This window comes from Coregonus clupeaformis, chromosome 11 (assembly GCF_020615455.1).
Source record: "Coregonus clupeaformis isolate EN_2021a chromosome 11, ASM2061545v1, whole genome shotgun sequence".
In the NCBI taxonomy this organism is placed as follows: domain Eukaryota; kingdom Metazoa; phylum Chordata; class Actinopteri; order Salmoniformes; family Salmonidae; genus Coregonus; species Coregonus clupeaformis.
In genome coordinates this window covers 34,984,133-35,008,865 of record NC_059202.1, presented here as the reverse complement: position 1 = coordinate 35,008,865, position 24,733 = coordinate 34,984,133, and the positions used below count along the sequence as shown (strand labels likewise).

The 24,733-nt window shown below is 43.5% G+C and overlaps 1 protein-coding gene across 1 annotated transcript in view; it reads left to right on the top strand.

Annotated features, from left to right (window-relative positions):
- Positions 1-6,475: 6,475 nt before the first annotated feature.
- Positions 6,476-24,733, top strand: part of LOC121576843 (KN motif and ankyrin repeat domain-containing protein 2-like) — a 42,465-nt gene continuing 24,207 nt past the window's right edge. Inside the window, exon 1 of the mRNA XM_041890377.2 lies at positions 6,476-6,583. The gene's annotated coding sequence lies outside the window, so the exon portion shown is untranslated. The remainder of the gene's footprint in view (positions 6,584-24,733) is intronic.

Here is a 24,733-nt window from a genome sequence, read left to right as displayed (position 1 = left end):
CAAGGATTCCATGTAGACTTTTCCATGCCCTTAATGTCACAGAAATGTAATGCGCCATGAGAAACATGGTCAATTGGTAACATACACCATACATGGACTTGTCCACAAATCAATGTACACCCCAAGTAAAATGTAGATGTGGTAAGAAATACGTCTACTGGATTCAACTGGAATTTTCTTACTTTTAAAAGATAAGCGTCATGAGAGGAATGCCTGCTGGAGCAAACATTGTGACCATTACTTAAACTTTGTTATACACACGTTCAACCCTTGCTCAGTTAATCAAATAGATTGTTTTCCCATGATGTTGCAACTGTTGGATGTATGTGGGATGACATGAAGATACTCTCCTAGATTATGCCCAATTTCAGTCTCTGTAACCTGGAAATGGAGTCAACCCTTACCCCTGTTGCATTCAACTTTAGTTCACTGCGGCTCAGTCCAGACATCTATTTGCTCAGGTAAAGTTCATTGGTTCATCGCTCTCTGGCTCTGCCTTACTACTCATTGGTCTGATGAAACAGGCCGTGTGGTAAAACAGTCATTTGATTTTTCATTTGATTTTTCCCCAATCCCAACTCAAAGAGATTTCCACAAGGTAAAATGTGTGAAATGGACTGGACATAACTAATATCTAGTCATTCCTACGTTTTAATTTTAATCCTTAAGAGTCTAAACAATGAAACATTTGGTCTTACTGCTATCAGCCCATAGAAACGCATTGAATAACAGATTCATACATGAAAAAAACATAAAAATAAATCAAAAGAACGTTTGTTTTAAAGTGTGTGTCCTGTATCTGAGAGAGATAAGAAAGATCAGAAAATTATTTTGTATTTTTTTTACCCATATTTAACAAACAAAAATTGGCATTAAACTACCATATACTTAGATTCTTTTTTTTTTACTGGTACTGGGCTACCTTCAGACGAGTCTTGTGGGCGTCCTTCAGCAAAACAAACGAGTCACCTTTCCATAGAGGGGTCATATTAGTTTTGTAGGCCAAACCGTTCAGACACTACAGACGTTTTAGTGAGAAGACCGATTTTTGGGATGTTTCATGGTCTGACCAACACCGTTGTAGATCGCCCACCTTCCACCGGAGAAACGTAAGGCCGCCATTGGCGGATGCGGTGGATTGAGACGCAGCCCATGCAAAAAAATATATATCTTAAACAGACAGCTTTTTATATTATGTTAATTAGATTTCAGGGGAGGCGCGGACATCAACTCTAGGGGGTTTTAACATGACTATGTTCACCTTGTACATGCTCTAATACCAACTAATTCGGGTGTTTAAAATAACTTCCTGTCTGTCCCACCCTATGGCGTCAAATCCAATACTCTGAGCCCTTTTACCAGGACAACAAACATGTTTTCCTCTCCATTTCGTACTTTAGCATGTCCTTAAAAATGACTGGTTTCTTATCTTACAGTAGGTAGGATACGACACGATTTCTCTTGATAGTACAGTACACAACAGGCAAATTATTTTATGACTTATTGATAGGACAAGGAGTGACATACAAAGACCCTAGTGCTTTTTTTCTGCCATTAGGCATCAACTTTTAGCAGATGAAATTATAACTAAGAACTCCCCTGAATTTATAGAATAATATGCATATATTCCTTGTCATCCCTTTGGCTAATTTACAGGCCACATGGAAAAGGTGTTTTCCAAAGAAGAAGTTTGGGTCATAGTTGGTGGTGGTAGTTTAGAGTCTGGAATCTAATGACAGAGTGAGCTTGTTTGATGCTTATGGCAGGGGAGAGAGAGTGAGATAATCCAGTTGCCAGTCATACAGTAATTGCTCACATTGGTTTCCTTGCAAGCAGTTTCATTATTACATAGCTGAGGATAGAGCACTCATGGAAAATCTGAGTCCGTTAGGAAACAACAATGCCAACTGTTCCCAATGGTCATCCTCTTACCGTTTTTTTAGGACAAAATCAACTACGTAATCATCATTTATGTGTATATATCGTCCGTGAATCACAATTAGGAGGAAATCGAAGTGTTACATAAATATATATTTTTTCAAGAAACACATCAGGCCTGTTATTTACATAGGCCTTACACTGCTAAAACAACTACTGTTATAAGATGAGAGAAACAATATCACTTTGGATATATTCAATAACATACTGTGCCAACCTGAGGGGTTAGACAATGGCAAGCCCCCATACAACATTCACCCATACAACCTTCACCCATACAACCTTCACCCATACAACCTTCACCCATACAACCTTTACCCATACAACCTTCACCCATACAACCTTCACCCATACAACCGTCACCCATACAACCTTCACCCATACAACCTTCACCCATACAACCTTCACCCATACAACCTTCACCCACACTAAGCTTTATCTCCTTTAGATAGGCTATCTCTAATGTCTTCTGCAGCTTGTATAGACAATAAGGGCCTTACATAACATAACAATGTTTCGCATTCCATTCCTGGAGATGCACATTTGTGTTCTAGGCCAGTACTAACACACCTGATTCAACTAATGAAAGGGTCTCGGTGAACCAAACAAAAACATGCAACCTCCTTCAGATGTAGGATCTTAATTTGAGCCAGTTTGCTACAGCAGGACAATAATCCTGCAGTAACAGGAAATGTGGATTATAATTAATGTAATTGTTTTGTAGGGGATGATACATTTTTCGTTATGGGCAAATCAAGTCTGATATTGTAAAGTGGAAATTACAAACTTTAGAAGCCTTTTTAAACCTTGAATACACTACAAGTTTGCATTGCAAATTCTCAGCAAGAAAATAGTGATCAAATTTAGATCCTACATCTGTAAGGGTCCGCTTGCCCTGAGACATGGCTAGACTCCTACAGCCATGTCTCAGGGCAAGGGGGCACCCAGGAATGGAAAAATAAATAGAGAGGTCAACTGATAAGGTTATTATGACTAGTAATTGTTGTAATTTAGCCTCTCAGAGAACAGTAGAGTGGAAGCTAGCTATGTTATCATGGCTCACTGAAAGGTAATCAGTCAGAGAGTGACCTCAGCTAAATGTCCGACAGTAACCCCAGGGATCTCCATCTCCTGGGAGTTCTCTATTCTGCGGTGGCCATCAACCTGGGGTCAGCTTCTGACCTGGAGGAAAAGCCACAACACTCATCCTGTCCCCATTCTCTGGCATCCTCCACTCCACCACAGAGGTCGATGAACTAAGGATCTGGGAGATAAATATTATGTTAGTATTTTCGCACTCAAAACATTTTAGGTTTCACTCTGAGCATAGATGTAAGAATAAACAGACATGGACTTGTAATATTTATGGCTCAAAATGAAACTGTGAAGCGCAACTAATCTAATTGTTTGGTAGAAGGAACCCTGGAAATAAAAAAACATGGGAAACTAGACAGTGGCCTACATTAATTGTATTACTCAACTGACACACATAACTGTGATTAAACATGGAAGGGACATTTTAAAGTGAGATATTAACTGTAGAAGTTAGTAACTGACAAGTGATTTATCACTTGTTGTGTCATTCTCTCATGGATCCTCACGCTCTGCCAGTGGTTGTTGTTGTTAAATTGTGTCAATGTCATGTTGTGCTCGCCAGTTTTACCCCTGGTCCCATACCAAGGAAGAGTCACACTAACCTAGAAATGGAGCAATAAAAACAGCCTCCTGTTCCTCCTCAGGATGTTGACACAACACGACATCCCCAGGGGATTTTTTAAATATGCTTTATTAATTATATCAATATTAATCAGTGCTTGTTTGCCCAAGCCCCACTGCCTGTCATTTTGTAGTATGACTAATGAACCATCACTGATGAACTTTACAGAAGGTCACTAAGTCACTTCTCACAAATAGAAAAAAAAATGCTGTTTTTCAACTGAAAGGAAATCATGATGCCCAAACCTGTTGACACACAGCTAGAGGAAAATGTATATGGCTCAACATAATGACTCAACAATAATGTTCAACATGTATACTCACTCCATAGCAACAGTGAGGATGGGATTTTAAAGGGACATTTCATCATCTCCAGCACCACCCCAACATCAACATATGTAATTGGAAACATCTATATTTTTTACTACAAAAGATAGAAACATGCAATTTTCACATATGTTGATGTTAGGGTGGGGCTGGAGATGATGAATATGAAGTTGAATAATGGTGAAATTTCCATTTAACCAATCTCCCATAAGTGTCACTGGCTTGGTTTCTCTAAATCACAGAGAAGGAGCGCTATCTGTGTGCTCACCCTGGTATCCCCTTTCTCCCACTTTTAGCCTTGTCCTTGCATGTGCCAAAGCATATTTTTGGCACCTTCAGTCTATTTCAGCAGTAAAAACCCTGATAGAAAATAGTGGTCATGTCAGAGATTGACTACACTGCAGTTGGTGACAGCAGACTGACGGATCTACAAATCACCTTTCATCCTAAATAACTACTCATTATTATTTGTAGATCAGTCAGTCTGCTCAGTCGTCGATCAGCAACTGAGCAAAATTAATGCTCTCTAACATGGCTGATGTCTCTCTTACTTAAAGACACATTCTGCTGATTCATCAAAGCGAAGATATTTTCAATGTACATGACAGACCAGGGAAGGCATTTTCAAAACTTTGGTCAGCTACATGTGTGATTGTCAAGCACTGTTCCCTCTGTCACGCTCGTGTAAAATGGAACAATATTTCCTTCAGTGACCAGATTTATCTTAACCCTACCCTTAGAGGTTTTACTGGTCAGTCAGTAGAGCATTGTCAAATCTAACTGAGAAATGCAGTAACTGTAATGCAATAGTGCCCTCCACTGTTAGGCCATATTGTTGCAGCCAGGTCAATAGGGGAAATTGTAAGACGTGTTGACATGATGAGTGAAGGCATTGAAGTTTACCCTCCCACTTTGCGAAGCAGACTTGGTTCATTCTTACTCTGCGAAGCCTAGACTTGGTTAATTCTTTATAGATTATAGTTCAGCGTAGATTTCTTTGAACAAATACTGTCAGACTTACATTTTATTCCCAGTTACTGAGTTTTTGTAACTAGCAATGAACAATAAAATACTAACTGCTGTCTGGAAAACATAACATCTGTAATAGCTGTTTCTGTTTGTAATTTTAAAAAACTGCTGGTCAGCAGAAAGGAACAGCTACAAGTACAAGAATGATGCTCATAACAAATCTAACTGTTGTTTCTCATGTTCCTGGATTCTGCTGTACATAAACACATGCATGCTCGCGCGTACACACACACACACACTATACTGACCAGGGATTATAGGAATGCTAAATATTAAGGTGACATTCCCCTTCCAACATCTTTGCATTCTAACGCGGGAAGTATTTCAATCGCTTTTATCCTAAACACTCCTGCCCTCCACGTGCTTTCTACGCGCACATGCACCACTTACCTCATTACATTACCTCACATTGGGGACATTCCTGAGAATGTATTGTGTGAATGGTGGTTTCTACAGTGTTATATTGTATATCTGTATTGATGTTGATGTCTATCTGTATCGACGTTGATCTGATGATGTTTTTGTTCTGAGCCAACACACCAAGATTACATTCCTAGTAACGTTTGTTGCATGGCTGTAAAGTTTCCTGATTCTGATTCAATGTCCTATTACAGTCACCTCAAAATGACTTGTAATAGGGCAGAGATCCTATGAATGCTTTGAAGTTAACACAATTGAATAACATGGAATAAAAACATCATGCAAAAGTAATTCATAGCAACAAAACCTTACTGTTCAGTTTATTATTCTTTATTATGAAGGCATGATCGTTCTAAATAGATAATTCTATTGAGCAGAACATATTAATCCTATTCATGGCAAATCAAGGCAATATCCTTTCCTATGCAGTCTTTCCAATGTGTTCTGATTCACATTGGTATTTGACCAGATACCTGTATATTTTTCATTTTTTATATATACAGTTATCACAAGCTAACGTAATGGCAAAACATTCCACTATGCACTAAATAGCTTGAAGGGAAACATGAACACATCTTTGTTCAAATAAATAAAGTATATTTTACACTTCAGAGACTACATTTTAAACTTTCGCCATTTTTATCAAACTTACAAAGAAGAATTGTTGGCAAAACAATAATAGCTTACGTTCTTTTTCTAAAAATAAATAGTTTTCTTATTGATATCTGGCACTAGTCTAGGCCAACTACAACATGACAAAAAATGTTTTGCCCAATTATGACTCAATACTTTTTGCCACAAACCCACTTTTTAGATATTGTGATAAATATGCAACGTTTATTTGAATTTTTAGAAACGTATTCAAAAAGGCTTTATATTATGGCAATAACATGATAATAAGTACCATCAGTCACTTCCACTGAGGTATAAAGAACTTCCCACCCTTTCTATCTCCTACTTCTTCTATTGGCCACACATCCCCTAGCACCGATTGGATGATTCGCCTGTCTATCAATGACTCATAAACCTTTTGAAGAGTGGAAAAGCGCAAGGGGTGGCATATTTTTCCTTCCTCCCTAACTTTATTACCAAGAATGCCCGGAGAAATTATAGTGAAATTTGAAAGAAAGCCTTAGAAAGTCTACTATTTAAGGTAAGACACTCATTTCAGTTATACATTATTGCATGCACTACATATTCCTCGAACGATAGTCTATCAAGGGGGCTCAACATTTGCGTAAAAGCAAAGGGTACAGGTAAAGTTGCCGCTCTATCAACCGTATGGAACCATGCCTTGATTGATTTCCATCTCTTTTCCTTTTTACGTAGGCCTACATAACATATTGTGTGCGTTTTTGATTTAGTGCATTGAAACTAGTGTTCAGATAGTTGTGGGTGTTACCGACCCATACGAAGACCATCATATCCCTACGTACATTTTTCTGTAACCAACTGTATTCTGAAAAATCTGTAGCGAACAATCTTCCAGAGTTGAAAACATGGAACTATACGGTTATATTTGTGTATGTCATAACCAATCATGTATATACAAATAATTGGTCATAAGGTTGTGCATTTATTTAGCTCACTGTTCAGAGACAGCACATGAACAGCCACAATTAATATCCTATGTGTGCATAAAGACAGTATCGTCATGTCCACCAATAGCCCCATTTGAGCAAAACTGGGCTAGTCCAAGAACAGCTGTTTGAATTTAACTAAAATGTATTATACATTTTCAGAGTGAGTATAGTCCTGAGAAGAGAGAGAAATTGACATACCCCATGCAAGATAACTGTTAAAGTATTACTTCATAGATTTATAGGCTACTGAATGCATAGAATGGTGTTATAAAGCTGTTATGAAGGTGTTAAAGGAGGCTGGATGTCTGTTGATTAGTGACATTAGATTTAGACAAGTACATTTGAGATTATAATCCACCCAGGAAGTCAAATAACCTTTTCTCCCCCAAGCAAAACATATTTGGAGTTTTAGCTAAACAAAGTCATCATCAAACAATAAGACATGACATGGTATGAAAATACTCCATTGTCAGTTAACTGCCCCACACCCCTGAGCACATCCCCCATTAGGGCAACAGTCTGTGGTGCAGTATGAAAATGTATGCACTCACTAACTGTAAGTCGCTCTGGATAAGAGCATCTGCTAAATTACTAAAATGTAAATGTAAAAAAATGTGCTGGCAATTGTATTCACTCTATGGAGGACAAGGAAGTCGTGTCTTGCCTCACAATAACACACATAATCACATTGTGATATGGGGATTACTAAATGAATCACAGCTTCGTGGAATTGGCATGTTGTGATCAGTTGATTTTCAAATGGTGGGGTGAGTTGTACCCCAGACATGGCTTATCCAGACTGTAATTCATCCACTTGATTGCTAACCATCCCCATGTTGTCTGTCATGTGATTCTATGATTTAAACTGGCTTATTGCCAGTCGGATTCATTGAACCATTGTTTTGTAACTTCCATATGCGTTCATTGTGAATTCACGTTGTGAACTATCAGGCTTTCTTTGAAATGTTAATTGTAAGATGACAAAATGTTGTTCATCTACAAGAACATACTGGTTCATTACATTTGACATTTTAGTCATTTAGCAGACGCTCTTATCCAGAGCGACTTACAGTTAGTGAGTACATACATTTTCATACTTTTTCATACTGGCCCCCCGTGGGAATCGAACCCACAACCCTGGCGTTGCAAACGCCATGCTCTACCAACTGAGCTACATGGGACCTATGATTCATGTTCATGATGTATATTTCTAAATCTGTTTGTTTATATTTTAAATGGAACATAAACCATTGATGCAGGCTAGTTCATTTCTTCAACAATATACAGATAAACATAATTAACAATTTCACAGACATATGGGAACTGGTTATGTGGGAAATAAATGATCCAAGCTAAGGTTGGATGTAAGACAGAATTAATCATATTTGAGCAGCAAATATCTGTCCAAACAAGAGGCCTCTACTGTACATAGGATAAATGCATTGACTTGTTGTGCCGTTACAGTAGCCTCCAGGGTTAAAATATAAGTGTATTTTTTTCTGTTGTCTCTTAGAATATGCAAACAGTTTTATGTGACAAGTTTTAGAGTGTAAGTATTTATGTTTAAGCATGTTTAAGCATGAATTCACTGCCTCCACATTTTTCCACCATCAAGTAAATGCTTTTCAAACTGTTATTGAAAGCAATATTTCCTCCTGAGATCTATTTGAACATTTTAGTAAAATGTCATATTTAACCTTTGTTGTTGTAAGTAAGTATCTATACTAAACAGCTTCATAACAATGTGAACATCCTCCTATCCAAGACAATATTAATGGTTAAAAGTCTCTGTTTTTGGTAAGTTGGCAGTTGGATGTTTAACCAAAACGCAATGTGGAAAGAAAACAAAAAAGTGGGTTTAAAGGCTTTAATAAGAGATGAAATTGCCCTTCTCAGATTGACAGCAGCTAAAGCACTTGCTCATGCCCGCTGTCAACCCCTTTGAGGATCAGTGACTGATGTCTTGTTCTGCTATATATATCTTGAGATTCATTGTAGCAAATCACAACAATTACGCGTGTTAGATGTTAATGTGTTAAGCTTTCAACAACATGGATGAGCTCACAGAGGGGATATGGTCAGGTCCTGCAACTGTACACTTGGGTATGACTTACAGTGTCCGTCAAAAATAGAAGCACCATAAATGTTGTGGTGGCAGTGAAACTGTCTGATGCTGAGGACATTCTCAGCGTCTAGCAAAACGAGAAAAATTGTATTATATTCTGTAATATATAGGACTATATTCCCCAACCTTGATGCCATCATGGTAAATGTTTTGTTTTCTTCTCTACCTGTTCCCTTTACCTTTCATTCACCTTGAATATCCAATCTGCAGAGAGATTTGTTCATTGTTTGATTGAGTTAGACTATTGACTTATTCATTCAAGGCTACTTGAGGTTTGACCGTTCCCTGAATACTAGCAGTACAATCAGCTCCTTTGATCAAGGCCTTCTGTGGCTTTGATGTCTACATCCCCATGGTTAAGTTGGCTCCATCTCCCATAGAGAGGTCTTTCTTTTGCATCTCCATCATTCACTACAGCGGCCATATTGTTAATTGTTGATGATGCAAATGGGTCCAATATTCCACAGAAGAAGGCCTCCACTTGGCTGTTTCTGACATTGGAGGAGTTAGCATTTGGTGAATTGTTCCTAAAAGCTATTGATATTTAAGCTAGAGCTCCAAAAACAAGTTTATCTAGGTACAAACCAGATGAATTACAGGGGTTAGTAGTAATAAACACAACTGAATTGCAGAAGGCCACGTTGAGATAAAAAAGTGAATAATGAAAAGGTAATAGGAACTCTAGCTCTGACCAATAGGGAGATATGTACATATAAATGGTTAATTTCTCTTAGAAAGTTCAAGCATTTCTCAGGCAGCAATTAGCATAAAGTGTTAGTGTGTAATAGTAGAGGCATTCAACCATAAGTAGCATGCAACCCTACTTTGAAAATGGAAGTTGGCACTTTCCGTATTCAGACATGTTTTCTTATTGTAGTGGGTTTCTAATTTGCACCCCTAAAGAAAAAATTAGATTGTTAGAAGTTACATTTAGAGTTGGTGAAGAAACATTTCTATTGTCAGCGTCTGGGTGCAGTGGGGAAACGGAATCAGGCGCAGGACACAGAACTGAGAATAAATGGCTTTACTTGACTCCAAGTAAACACAGCAAACCCTCCACGCAGGGAAGAGCAAAAACAACAGCTCAACAGACGACGTAACAAAGAACAATCACGCACACACTCAGGAGGGAAAACAGAGGTAATATAGGGAAACTAATAAGCCTAATGAGTAACAGGTGTGAACAATACAGACAGAACTAGTGAGACACATAAACATCGATCGGTGGCAGCTAGTACTCCGGTGACAACGACCGCCGAAGCCTGCCCGAACGAGGAGGAGGGGCAGCCTCGGCCGTATCCGTGACAGTACCCCCCCCCGACGCGCGGCTCCAGCCGTGCGTCGACACCGGCCTCGGGGACGGCCAGGAGGACGCGGAGCAGGGCGAGTCGGATGGCGACGATGGAACTCCCTTAACAAGGAGGGTTCGAGGATGGCCCTCCTGGGAACCCAGCTCCGTTCCTCCGGACCGTACCCCTCCCACTCCACGAGATACTGCAGGCCTCCAACCCGACGCCTCGAATCCATGATGGAACGGACCGAGTACGCCGGTGCCCCCTCAATGTCCAATGGGGGCGGAGGAACCTCCCGCACCTCGGACTCCAGGAGCGGACCAGCTACCACCGGCCTGAGGAGAGACACATGGAACGAGGGGTTAATACGGTAATCAGGGGGGAGCTGTAACCTATAACAAACCTCGTTCAACCTCCTCAGGACTTTAAAGGGCCCCACAAACCGCAGACCCAGCTTCCGGCAGGGCAGGCGAAGGGGCAGGTTTCGGGTCGAGAGCCAGACCCGGTCCCCCGGTGCATAAACCGGAGCCTCACTGCGGTAGCGGTCGGTACTCGCCTTCTTTCTCCTAATCGCCCTTTGCAGGCGTACATGGGCAGCGTTCCATGTCTCCTCCGAGCGCCGAAACCATTCATCCACCGCAGGAGCCTCGATCTGGCTCTGATGCCACGGTGCCAGGACCGGCTGGTAACCTAATACACACTGAAAGGGAGACAGGTCAGTGGAGGAGTGGCGGAGGGAATTTTGTGCCATTTCTGCCCAGGGGATGTAAACTGACCAATCCCCCTGCCGGTCCTGGCAATACGACCTCAGAAACCTACCCACATCCTGGTTTACTCTTTCCACCTGCCCATTACTCTCGGGGTGAAAACCTGAGGTCAGGCTGACCGAGACCCCCAGATGGTCCATAAAAGCCTTCCAGACCCTCGATGTGAACTGGGGACCCCGATCAGACACTATATCCTCAGGCACCCCGTAGTGCCCGGAAGACGTGTGTGAACAGGGCCTCTGCGGTCTGTAGGGCAGTAGGGAGACTGGGCAAAGGAATGAGACGACAGGACTTAGAAAACCGTTCCACAACGACCAGGATCGTGGTGTTACCCTGTGACGGAGGAAGATCTGTAACAAAGTCCACCGATAGGTGTGACCACGGCCGCTGTAGAACGGGGAGAGGTTGTAATTTACCTCTGGGCAGGTGTCTAGGTGCCTTGCACTGAGCGCACACCGAACAGGAAGAAACATAAACCCTCACGTCCTGAGCTAAAGTGGGCCACCAGTACTTCCCACTAAGACAGCGCACTGTCCGACCAATGCCAGGATGGCCAGAAGAAGGTGACGTGTGAGGCCAATAAATCAAACGATAGCGAACCTCGGACGGAACGTACGCACGATCCACTGGACACTGGGGGGGAGTGGGCTCCGTGCGTAACGCTCGCTCGATGTCCGCGTCAACCTCCCATACCACCGGCGCCACCAGACAAGAAGCCGGAAGTATGGGAGTAGGCTCCCTGGTCCGATCCTCTGAGTCATATAGCCGGGACAGAGCATCTGCCTTAGCATTCTGGGAACCTGGACTATACGATAGGGTGAACACAAAACGCGTGAAAAACATGGCCCACCTTGCCTGACGAGGATTCAGTCTCCTCGCTGCCCGAATGTACTCCAGGTTCCCAGAATGCTAAGGCAGATGCTCTGTCCCGGCTATATGACTCAGAGTATCGGACCAGGGAGCCTACTCCCATACTTCCGGCTTCTTGTCTGGTGGCGCCGGTGGTATGGGAAGTTGACGCGGACATCGAGCGAGCGTTACGCACGGAGCCCACTCCCCCCCAGTGTCCAGTGGATCGTGCGTACGTTCCGTCCGAATGTACTCCGTCCGAATGTACTCAGTCAAAATGAGAAAAGGGTGTTTAGCCCCCTCAAGCCAATGTCTCCACACCTTAAGAGCTTTCACAACAGCTAACAGCTCCCGATCCCCCACGTCGTAGTTTTGCTCCGCCGGGCTGAGCTTCTTCGAGAAGAAAGCACAGGGGCGGAGTTTGGGAGGCGTACCCGAGCGCTGAGACAGTACAGCTCCTATCCCCACCTCGGACGCGTCCACCTCGACTATGAATTGCAAGGACGGATCCGGATGAGCCAGCACGGGAGCCGTGGTGAACAGCGCCTTCAGCTGACCAAAAGCCCTGTTCGCCTCCGCTGACCACTGCAGGCGCACCGAACCGCCCTTTAGCAAAGAGGTTATGTGAGCTGCTACCTGGCCAAAGCCCCGGATAAATCTCTGGTAGTAGTTGGCAAAACCCAAAAATCGCTGCACCTCCTTTACCGTGGTAGGAGTCGGCCAATTACGCACGGCTGAAATGCGGTCACACTCCATCTCGACCCCTGACTCTGACAAGCGGTATCCTAAGAAGGAGACGGACTGTCTGAAGAACAGACATTTCTCAGCCTTAACGTACAGGTCTTGCTCCAACAGTCTACCAAGCACCTTGCGCACCAGGGTCACATGCTCGTCGCGTGTAGCGGAGTATATGAGAATATCATCTATATACACCACTACACCCTGTCCATGCAGGTCCCTGAAAATCTCATCGACAAAGGATTGAAAGACTGAGGGAGCATTCATCAACCCATACGGCATGACGAGGTACTCATAGTGACCAGAGGTGGTACTAAATGCCGTCTTCCACTCGTCCCCCTCCCGGATACGGATCAGATTGTACGCGCTCCTGAGGTCCAATTTTGTGAAGAAGCGTGCCCCGTGCAATGACTCCGTCATACTAGCAATGAGAGGAAGAGGATAGCTGTATTTTACGGTTATCTGATTTAGACCTCGATAGTCAATGCACGGGCGTAAACCTCCATCCTTTTTCTTCACAAAAAAGAAACTCGAGGAGGCAGGAGAAGTGGAGGGCCGAATGTATCTCTGTCCCAGAGATTCGGTGACATATGTCTCCATAGCCACCGTCTCCTCCTGTGACAGAGGATACACATTACTCCTGGGAAGTGCAGCACCCTCACGGAGATCTATCGCACAATCCCCTCGTCGATGGGGTGGTAATTGAGTCGCCTTCCTTTTACAGAAGGCGAAAGCCAAATCGGCATATTCTGAGGGAATGTACATTGGGGAGACATGGTTTGGACTCTTCACCGTGGTTGCCCCTACGGAAACACCTACACACCTTCCCGAGCACTGAGGTGACCATCCCTTAAGAGCCCTCTGTTGCCACAAAATACTGGGGTCATGGGTGGCTAGCCAGGGAAGGCCCAGCACCACGGGAAACGCAGGGGTATCAATAAGGAAGAGACTAATTCTCTCCTCATGACCCCCCTGTGTCTCCATCCGAAGTGGAGCTGTGACCTCCCTAACCATACCTGACCCTAATGGGCGACTATCTAGGGCACGTATGGGGAAGGGCACATCTAACGGCAATATAGCAATCCCTAATCTATGCGCAACCAATCTGTCCATGTAATTCCCAGCTGCGCCGGAATCTACGAGCGCCCTATGCTGGGAATGTGGGGAAAACTCAGGGAAAATAACATTAATCATCATGTGAGCAACAGGGAGCTCTGGGTGAGTTGGGTGCCTACTCACCTGGGATGATCCCCCAGAACCCTGCCTTCTGCCTCGATTCCATGAGGGTCTTCTCCTGCACCGGCCCGCAGTGTGTCCTCTGCGGCCACAGTTGGTGCAGGAGACCACCCCCTTGCTCGGTCTCTCCGCATCAGCACTTCCAAGCTCTATAGGTGTGGACTCGGAAGTGCTGGGGGATGGACTGGACGGACCCAGACCTGGACGTCCGCGGGTAGCCAACAGGTTATCCAGCCGGATCGATAAATCTACCAGCTGGTCCAGGTTAAGATTAGTGTCCCTGCAGGCCAGCTCCCGACGAACGTCCTCCCGTAGACTGCATCGGTAGTGATCAATCAGGGCCCTCTCGTTCCATCCCGCGCTGGCTGCCAGTGTCCTGAAATCCAGGGCGTATTCCTGTGCGCTCCTCATTCCCTGGCTGAGGTGAAACAGACGCTCCCCCGCCACTCTCCCCTCAGGCGGATGATCCAATACTGCCCGGAAACGGCGGGTAAAGTCCTCATAACGAACGGACTCAGCGTCTATTCCACCCCACTCCGCGTTGGCCCATTCCAGGGCTCTGCCCGACAGACAGGAGATGAGGGCGGACACGCTCTCGTATCCCGAGGGAGCTGGGTGGATGGTGGCCAGGTAAAGTTCCACCTGGAGCAGGAAACCCTTACACCCGGTAGCTGTCCCATCGTATTCCCTTGGGAGCGAGAGCCGAAGACCACTGGACCCAGGGGTAGAGGATCTGGATGGAAGAGAAATCGGCGAAGGAGGTGTAGAAAACCCAACTCTCTCCCATCGATCCATGGTGTGGATCACTTGATCCAGAGCCGAACCTAGTCGCTGCAGCATGGTCGCGTGCTGGTGGATTCGTTCCTCCACCGAAGCGCTGGGATCGGGCGTGCCTGCTGACTCCATAACGGGTGCGTGATTCTGTCAGCGTCTGGGTGCAGTGGGGAAACGGAATCAGGCGCAGGACACAGAACTGAGAATAAATGGCTTTACTTGACTCCAAGTAAACACAGCAAACCCTCCACGCAGGGAAGAGCAAAAACAACAGCTCAACAGACGACGTAACAAAGAACAGTCACGCACACACTCAGGAGGGAAAACAGAGGTAATATAGGGAAACGAATAAGCCTAATGAGTAACAGGTGTGAACAATACAGACAGAACTAGTGAGACACAGAAACATCGATCGGTGGCAGCTAGTACTCCGGTGACGACGACCGCCGAAGCCTGCCCGAACGAGGAGGAGGGGCAGCCTCGGCCGTATCTGTGACATCTATGTTCCTTCTCCAGTTGCACTCGGCCAACTTGGAGATTGACACACCATTCTAAAAAAGGACTGGTTGTCCTGGAGATAACATTTTATTTAAATGAGTAGGAACATACTGCTTAATGGGCTTTCATTATAATGAATCTATCTTGGATATTAGATTGAGTCCCTACACTATATACAGTGTGTGAGAAATGCAGAATAAAAAGTTTTGCTAAAAATACCCATGTCAACTCTCTAACAAGGTCTGGGGAGAGAGCCTATTTACTAATTGAATCTAGTGCCTTGAGATGCTGTTTATTCCCACGTAAAGTGCAATCAGCTGCTTCTAACAATTTACCCAAGGCCACTTTTGGAAACACTTAAAGGGATAATTCGGAATTTTGGCCTACTTTGGCCTACTTCCTCAGAGTCAGATGAACTCGTGGATGCCATTTTTAGGTCTCCGAGTGCTGTTTGAAGGAAGTTGCTAACTAGCACTAGCGCAATTGCTAACTAGCTTTAGCGCAATGGCTGGCAGTCTATGGGTATCTGCTAGCATGCTAGCAGATACCCATACTAGCAGAAACCCATAGACTTCCAGTCATTGCACTAATGCTAGTTAGCGTTGGCTTGCGAAACTACCTCGTAACTTCCTTCATACTGGACACATAATAATAGTATCTACAAGTTCATCTGACTCTGGGGAGTCGGATAAAGGTCCTAGATAAAGGTCCTCATTGCCAAAATCCCAAAGTATCCCTTTAATGCATGTCATAACTCTATAGTTGCTGATGTTCAGTTGGTTTAATTAATTTACATTATTCACAGTGAAAGATCTGTTTGACACTGAGAAGTAAGCTATCACTCAGTTCTCATAGTTTGTTTCATGGAATATACTTTCTGTATTGCTCTGTAGTTAGTGTTGTGTTATATCTCTATTTTGGCAATGTCCTTTGGGAAAAAGAGTCTCATCAACACACAGACAGAGCTCCAATCACATTTACAAATGAGGTGAATTGGAGCTCTACTTATCTGAAACCTTAACCTACACAATTTCACAGAGTGAAAATTGCAATTGCGCATGAACATTTGATATGCATTTCTTCATCCAAAGCCAACTTTTAAGTGTCTTGTAATAAGTAATATGTATTATGTCATATTACATGTAATATGATTGAACTGAATGGTTTACCTTAAATGTATAACAACACATTGACGTTAACTAAGTAAAAGTATTGTGTCTGGATATACAGTATGATTCTCAGCTTTACTTTGAGGTCTTGGTCTTGGATCTGGAGAAGATAAGGTTTTCCCACAGATCAGCTGTCCCTATTGTCCTCCATAAACTTGAAATAAAGATGTTGGTGAATAAGTGTAATTTGCACCAGTAAAGGAAATAACTGACTAATAAACAGGTTTTGGAGTGTGGTTTTAGACAACTGCGGATAGCTGACATCTGGTCTTTTTACTGGAGGTATGAAAATCAAACATCTGGAGGCTTGAATTGCTACTGTTGTGAAGAAGGCAAATGGTTCAGTCTCACCTTTGCCTCTGTAAACCAGTATCTTTTCAGTTTGGAAGTTTCAGAAATCTACCGATTATGCTGATCTGCAGTTACTCAGCGATTTGAGCAAATAATTATGCTCTTGGAATGGTGGATTGTCAGATAATAGCTTTTGTCTCTAAAGGGTTGATTTAACATTTTATAGTACCAGTTCTGGGTGTTGCTTCTGGGACCTTTGCACCCCACTTAAGAAAAAAAACATGGAGAAACCCTGGTCTCACTAAAGCCATTTACTGGAATTCAATGTGACTGACAGCTATAGGCATCAGACCTTAAACGTACTGCTACAGTGACCAATGGAAAAGTAGTATAATTGGGGAAAATGTATTTGTAAGACCTGCTTTGTTTCTGGGTGGGACAGTTTGTTCATGGGGAATCAGTGTTCCTCAGTGGGTTTTGACTGGGTCTGACCTACATGTGTTTGATATGCTGCATGCAGCACCTAGGCTTGCCAAATGGGTCAATAAGATAATTTTTCCGGAGACCAAGACATTAGGCTATGTTTTTAGTGCATCATTTGTTGGACCATTCCAAGTCCAGTCAAGTCATTTTCTCAGTTGACAATATAACAGTTTGAAAATAAACAATTTGAAAAAGTAAAGTAGTTCTCAGTACTGTAACTTGGGTTGAAGTTGAACAGTTAGATGTCGCAGAACCATGGCACTCATTTTTATTTGATCCACTTTCTCCCCAGTGACATTACAGACAGTACATGCCAGAATATCTCACCATTTCTGTTTTCCACTAAGGCCTATATGAAGACACTTGCTGAGAAGCTAGACCTTCAGACCATTTTAGAAAGAGCTCGGGCAGTACATTGAGACCATTGTGAAATCTGCATGCAAATAACTCCACTTTGAGTGTGGTGCTTGGAGCCAACATGGTGTCTGGGTGTGAAGACAAGGTCCTGTCAGACTGGGTTTTGTACTTGGCCTCCCGAACCCCAACCAAACCCACGGACTTCCCCAATGCCTGATTGAATTCACTTTGTGACATTTTGAACCCAGTGGGGAGAGAGGGGGAGAGTGAGGGGGAACGGGAATGGGAGATTGAACAAGGAGACCTCATAAAACTGTTGCGATTAGTAATGCCTCATTGTGGGGCTTGAATGTGACTGTGTTTGGATGAGAATCGGGGGGTCTAGAAGCGTATTTAAGACTGTAAGGGCTGAAGCCTAACTTTGGACTGTAATGTGTATCTCGAAATCCCTCATTGACATCAATGCATGATATACGAGACAGAGTTCCGGGTAAGGATGTGGCCCTAAGTACCTGGGGAAACATCTGGTGGCAGGGGGTTATTTCTGTAAACTTCCAGGCACTTCATGCTGTGTACACAAGTTGTATCCCTGACTCTAATTGCATGTTGTCTATTTTCTGCATGATGTGTCGTGATGGGATGCTTGGACGCCAGGAAAAGGCCAGGAGCATTAGTGGATATGCGTTAATGTGTGGTTGCGTCCCTGTGTGCACTCATTTTACATTTCAGTCATTTAGCAGATGCTCTTATCCAGAGCGACTTACAGTTAGTGAGTGCATACATTTTTCATACTGGCCCCCCGTGGGAATAGAACCCACAACCCTGGCATTGCAAGCACCATGCTCTACCAACTGAGCTACATGGGGCTTGCATTCCTGTGTGTTCTTGTGTCACAGCAACTTAGGCTGCTTTTCGACTGTAACAGCAATGTTACACTAGTGTTTATACTAGGGAAATTGTGTTTCCATACCTAGGGCTGACAGTGACGACTTGTGAAGAGCAGAATCAACAACCTCTGCATAATCAAAACAGTTGCTTTGTGAGAAGGTGTTAAAGTTCACAGTTAGCCATTGTTATGTAAATGACAGCTAAAAAGTAACAGTAGGCTGGCTTTGGCCCAGTGAGACAGGGTGCCGGCCCGCATAGATGGAAACAGAAAAGTTTGAGCCTTTTGGGTAAAACACTGGGGTAAATCCTGTATGGCAATACGCCAGGAGAGTGTTTGTTCAGCTCCTCCTTTTTGCTTGTCTTCTCCCTGGCTTTTTCCTCTGGCGTCGCAGGAAGCAGCTTTTTGGCCTTAGTGATGGGTTTCCTGACAGGATTGGAGCGGCCCTGAGTTCCTACTGTGAGACAATAGGAGGTCTCCCCTGGGGGCCGGGTGCTGTTCTCAGACCTGCTTCCCTTCAGGAAACTGCAGATTTATCCCAGCAGCTGAGCTGAACTGAGCTGAGCCACACTGACTCATACAGGGACAGGGAGTGAGGCCCTACCCTATGTGTGTGTGTGTCTCTTCTGAATGGGGCTTTTCTTATGTTAAGTAGTCTGATGGTAAAGATGAGCCTGTAGTTGTGGTGGGGCGGGCTGGAAGGATGAAGGGATAGCCTTGCCCAAGAAGACCCGATTCTGGTTTAATAAGTGTGGGCTGAGCTGGAGTGACTATCGTCTATCTGTAGAACTAGAAGCCTTGCTTTCTCTATTGTCAGCTGGACTTGTTGTTGACCCTCTCCTTCATTTCGAGGGGAAAAGGGAGGTGGTGGCCGGAATGAGGTCACTTTTCCAAAACATGGCTCATGCCATGTAGCTAGCAGCCCTCGACCAGAACACTTCCTGTTAAAAAGCAGCGCTGAAAAAGTCTTCCTCAGTGTTAGATTTGTGGTGAATGCCGGGGAAACAGCCACCTCAATGATGACGGTAATGGTAGAGAGTCGTTATGTAAAACAGGATGACAAATCTTTATAGACACCCTCAACAGCTACTGGAAATATGTGGAATTGCTTAGTTTACAGTAGTTTGGCCTCAATTTGTAGAGTATTCCAGCATGTCCGAATCCAATGATGGCTTTACAAAGTTAAACCCTTCTATTAGTTTTATATTGACTTACAGCCATAGGCATTTGTTTTAGTCATTTATGGGATCATATGACATGATCCAATTTGTAAGTCGCTCTGGATAAGAGTGTCTGCTAAATGACGTAAATGTAAATGTAAGATTGCAACAACAACATAGAACATTGTGTAACAGACAGTTGTTGTTGCGCTTGCATGCGTCTGTGTGTGTGTGTGTGTGTGGTCACGCCTGCGGGTGTATGTGTGTGTGACATGGCTGTGGCTCACTGCTGGTGATGAGGGGCGCAGAGGAATGTGGCTTCAAATCAAATCAAATTTTATTTGTCACATACACGTGTTTAGCAGATGTTATTGCGGGTGTAGCGAAATGCTTGTGCTTCTAGCTCCGACAGTGCAGTAATATCTAACAAGTAATATCTAACAATTTCACAACATATACCCAATACACACAAATCTAGTAAGGAATGGAATTTAAGAATACATATATGGACAAGCAATGACAGAGCGGCATGGACTAAGATACAGTAGAATATTATAGAATAGAATACGGTATATACATATGAGATGAGTAGTGCAAGATATGTAAACATTATTAAAGTGACTAGTGTTCCATTTCTTAAAGTGGCCAGCGATTTCAATAAGCAGCAGCAGCCTCTAATGTGCTAGTGATGGCTTTTTAACAGTCTGATGGCCTTGAGATAGAAGCTGTTTTTCATTCTCTCGGTCCCAGCTTTGATGCACCTGTACTGACCTCGCCTTCTGGATGATTGCGGGGTGAACAGGCAGTGGCTCGGGTGGTTGATGTCCTTGATGATCTTTTTGGCCTTCCTGTGACATCGGGTGCTGTAGGTGTCTTGGAGGGCGGGTAGTTTGCCCCTGGTAATGCGTTCGGCAGACCGCACCACCCTCTGGAGAGCCCTGCGGTTGCGGGCGGTGCAGTTGCCGTACTAGGCGGTGATACAGCCCGACAGCATGCTCTCAATTGTGCATCTGTAAAAGTTTGTGAGGGTTTTAGGTGCGAAGCCAAATTTCTTCAGCCTCCTGAGGTTGAAGAGGCTCGGGAGGGGGCTGAGCACGCACCCTTGTGGGGCCCCCGAGTTGAGGATCAGCGAAGTGGAGACGTTGTTTCCTATACGTTGTTCCCCTGAGTGTGTGTGTTGCCCTGTAATTTGGTCATCAGGACCTGCAAAAAACATCTTGAACTGGCCTGTTTGTGCTGAGTGGGAGCTGGCGACACTAAGTAAGGAGGAGGGAGGGAGGGAGTGGGTGGCATAGAGGCTCGGCTACATGTCTATTTTACACTCCTCTAATCTGAGGAGCAGGCATCTGGGGAAAATCTGAGACACTTGGAATTTGGCGGTTGCTAAAACCTGACTAAGGGATACTGTATTTCAAGAAGCCCGATCACAGTTAGACAGCTAATCTCTGCAATCTAGAATGAAAATCTTGCACCAGTTACTGTATGTACGTCTGTCCACAAGAGATTATAAAACAGCTAACTCAAGTAAATATTCCGAAATAAATCAATGTTTTCCAGTTTATGATGAAAGAAAACCCTAGTTGTACTCAGTATAACTAATGTACTCTTAATAACCCTTTCCAAACTTGACGTCAGGGTTTCTTTTAAGCACATCTACAGGAGCAATTTCTTTCTGTTTATCAAAGTGTTGTTGATCCTGCCTCGTTACCCCTTGCTTGTTCACAAGGTTGGTTCTGAGCTAGTGGCTGTGTAGATTACCTAATCCTTCCAGCATGAGGATATGTTCAACAGTGGCAATTGTTACTGAGTGGACTATCCTGGCTAAATAAAATAAATTAGTTATTTGGAAGTTGAGATGATTTACAGATTGGTTAATCTGTGCAGCACCTTGACTAATTAGACTGAATGTTGTGAAGAAGGCCTTGGAGGTATTCCAGATTAGGAGTTGAAATCCTGGCCCTAGTAAAGTTATAGGCTATAACTAGGGCCCAGAGTTTTCCCTAGTCAGGAAAATGTTTTTGCTCTATGGCCCTAGAACCCTGTGTTTGAGGGAGAGGGTCTTTCCTCTGGCTGGGGGAACGAAGCGGTGACAGCAGGCATGTCTGACTGGCTGAAGCTAACCAGAGTCCCTCAAACCAATCTCCACTTGACGTCTCAGGCTAATGGCCAGTGTCAGTGGATGCCATTATCTTGTGATAAGTTTGGCTTGGTGAGGCGAAGGGAAGGGGCTGTAGGGACTAGCCTCTGCAATCAGTTTTTGCGTTTTATTTTTAATGCAGGCTACGCTGGGCTTTGCTGTCACAGTGTCAACATTTTGTGTATAGCTTCTCCTTAATTTACAACGAGAGATGACAGAAAATCCATGTATTTGGAGATGTTTTTTATTTATCCTTCTATGTTATCACAACTACCATGGAGGGCAACATGTCCCAGCCTGGTCCATGCTAGCAGGTTTTGAGAGGGAAGTGTGTGGTGGAATGTGCCTGAGGCTAAAGGGAAACAGATCTGTGTGTGTGTGTGTGTGTGTGTGTGTGTGTTAGGGTGCTCTGACCCTGTGTCGATCTTTCTTTCTTAGTCTAGCTGTCTAACGAAATGTGACCCACAACTCTGAACTCTTTATATGTGTTGGTGTGTATGTTTGCTTTTCTAGGAGAGTTGTGATTCTGGGTCGGTGAGAGAAATAACATACTACTTTAGCTATGAAGGCTTTAAAAAAAAAACCCACCCCAGACCAATGTAGGAAATTGCTTTTCAACAAGGGGTGAATTCAGAAACATTGCTAAATGGAGTCTCTCTACTTTCAATTAGCCCAGCAGGCTGTCTTGTAAGCCATGTGAGAACATATGTGACTGACCAGCTCGATTCGGTCTAATGTAGCAACATTTGAAATGGTGTTTTTTACATTGGATAAAAGTAGAGACTCAGAGCTAGAAAGTGGGTATATCATACACTAGTTGAGGAACAATGGGAAAGTAATTCTGCTTTGAAAGTTGATAAACTTGTTCCTTGAATGTTTTTGTACACCTACTGGAGAGCTCTTCTTTGTCTACACCCATTCAGCATCGTTCACACCCTCTTAAGCCTTAGCCCCACCCATCTCTTTAAGGACTCACATGTGAGGCCATGTGCTAAACAACCAAAGATTTCAAGACTGGTTTATACTACGTCTATCTACATGTCTGTAGACAGTTGTCGCAGTGACATCATGAACATTCTATTGTTGTCCAACATCAAGCATAGTATAAACACAAAAACGACAGGCTGCATGACATCAGCAGCCTGGTTGTCCAAAATAGCATAACTGGTTTATTTTAACACCAATAAACCCATCCGTTTAAAAATGAATTTAGTATATGTCAATCTAGCAAACCAGGCAACTAAAAGCAACTTTCTAAACAATGTTTTGGTTAGTTTCTAGACAGTTCAAATAATGACCATATCATATACAGTACTAGTCAAAAGTTTGGACACACCTACTCATTCCAAGGGTTTTCTTTATTTTTACAATTTCCTACATTGTAGAATAATAGTGAAGACATCAAAACTATTAAATAACACATATGGAATCATGTAGTAACCAAAAAAGTGTTAAACAAATCAAAATATATTTTATATTTGAGATTCTTCAAATAGCCACCCTTTGCCTTGATGACAGCTTTGCACACTCTTGGCATTCTTTCAACCAGCTTCAACTGGAATGCTTTTCCAACAGTCTTGAAGCAGTTCCCACATATGCTGAGCACTTGTTGGCTGCTTTTCCTTCACTCAGCCATCCGACTCATCCCAAACCATCTCAATTGGGTTAAGGTTGGGGGATTGTGGAGGCCAGGTCATCTGATGCAGCACTCCATCACTCTCCTTCTTGGTAAAATACCCCTTACACAGCCTGGAGGTGTGTTGGGTCATTGTCCTGTTGAAAAACAAATGATAGTCCCACTAAGCCCGAACCAGGTGGGATGACGTATGATTGTAGAATGCTGTGGTAGCCATGTTGGTTAAGTGTGCCTTGAATTCTAAATACATCACAGAGAGTGTCACCAGCAAAGCACCCCCACACCATAACACCTCCTCCTCCATGCTTTACGGTGGGAACTACACATGTGGAGATCATCCGTTCACCCACACCGCGTCTCACAAACACAGCGTTTGGAACCAAAAATCTCCAATTTGGACTCCAGACCAAAGGACAAATTTCCACCGGTCTAATGTCCATTGCTCGTGTTTTTTGGCCCAAGCAGGTCTCTTCTTATTATTGGTGTCCTTTAGTAGTGGTTTCTTACTTGCATAGAGGATTATTTTGTTTAGACATGTAGCTAGCTAGCTAGCTAAACAATGAACCATAATCCCAACTCATAACAATAGTACCCTGCATGAATCTGCAGGTAGCTAAAGCTAACCAACTAGGTTCAATGTTAGGTAGCTAGCTAACATTAGGCTATAACTAGCAATGCAAATGGCTCTGAGATACGATATAATAATAATATTACTACAAAGATCACATTAGCTAGCTAGCGAGCCAGCCAGCCAGCTAACGTTAGCTAGCTAGCTAACAGTACGCTTGAACTTTTAACAAAATTAGAAACATATAATATCGGAAAATGTAACTAGCTAGACTCTCTTACCCGTATACATGGATGAACGCTTCTCCCTCTCTGTCACGAATGGCTTGGTTGCCCTTAATTTGAAGATGTAATCAGGAGACAGGTGTTTTATACAACAGCCTTTGTGTGTTCTCTTTTAGACTCCCTCCGTGTTATTTGCAATCAAATGCCTGAATTTTCTCCATCTCCTTAGCTATCATACTCTGCTTCCACCGGGCATTCCACTGAATTCAAAACTCGGTCCTCCAGAAAGTGGAGAGTGGAGAGCATTAGCAACATTCTCACAGTTCTTCGTGATATCTTTCAAAAAAGCAGCGTTAGAAAGGATTACCTACACATACTGAGCAGCTCATGTTATAGACAGAAGCATGCAACATGGCAGACCAATCCGAACTCATCTCTCGGCATGTCCAGCCCATCCATTATCTCAGCCAATCATGTCTAGTGGGAAGGTTCCTGTCTTTTTCCGTAGCTAAACCAACTAGGCTCGTAAT